Raw genomic sequence first — 1,111 nt, forward strand, 5'->3', positions numbered from 1 at the left:
CCCCCCCCCCCCCCCCAAATTGATTAGCTGGACCGTTAACAATTGAGGACACACATAAACACACTTGCAATTCGTCGTTTTATGCACCACTTTGGTCTAGTATACGGTATTTTAGCACTGCTCTAGGACATTGGGAAATTCAAGATGAATACACATTTATTCAGTAATGTATGCAGTAAATACTTGTTCAAGTATGCAGACAAATTTTGCCGCGCGTGAGGCCAAGTGCAATGTGCTTGTTGAGAGCATTGGTCTTGAAACAACTGCATTGTCCTTGAATGAATCAAGTACGAAAAATCTAGTGCGATGCATTTCTAAAAGAAAAACACGCTTTTTGAGGTGCGCGGTGCGGTGCAAAAACCTAACTGGCGATGCAGGCCGCAAAGACAGGCGTTACATCACACAACGAAAGGAATGTGTCTTTCCTATTTTAGACCACAGGCAGTACAATGTGTGTCGCCTGCCTGTCGTCCAACGGCTTCCCCAGCAGAGGTAGTAGCATCTGGAGGACTGCTTGACGTACACTCGACGTCATCGTTCATCACTGGGCAGTGAGGTTAATGTTGGAAAACAATCTGTTTCGGCCTCCTGCTAGTGAAGAATGTCTCTCGCAATTTAATATAATATTAAACTCTAGCTGAAAATATACTAAATCTAAGTAAAATTAGTAGTACCTGTTGTGTATTGTACCCACTACTTGTTTCGAGCTAATATAACAGTGTCCACAGGGGGGAAGGGGGGACTTCTGTAATGGCCGAACGGGGGCCGGGCTAGGCCCCTCTTTGTTCCATTGGGTCTGCCTTATTCACCAGGAGGCCCTACATGTTGACAGACAAGCGTGTCTCGTATTTCCCCTGCCGCTGCTGGTGTGCTGCCGTTCGGGGACTAGTCGGCCTAGCAGGCGCTTTGGGCCGGTCTCAACACCCTCTCCTTTCTCTGCCCCCTCCCCCTTCTCTCTTTCTCTCTCTCCCCCATCTCCTCACACCGACTACCCTCTTTCAGCCCCTCAATCCGTAGCCGGAGACAGCCTCCTCTCCCCTTTAAACGGAGCCAGATGTCTTTAAGAGGCCTCCACTAATCGTCTGGACCCAGGTGATGGCATTCCCCCCCC

Source organism: Frankliniella occidentalis, unplaced genomic scaffold (genome assembly GCF_000697945.3).
Source record: "Frankliniella occidentalis isolate FOCC.00 unplaced genomic scaffold, Focc_3.1 Scaffold73, whole genome shotgun sequence".
NCBI classification, from domain to species: domain Eukaryota; kingdom Metazoa; phylum Arthropoda; class Insecta; order Thysanoptera; family Thripidae; genus Frankliniella; species Frankliniella occidentalis.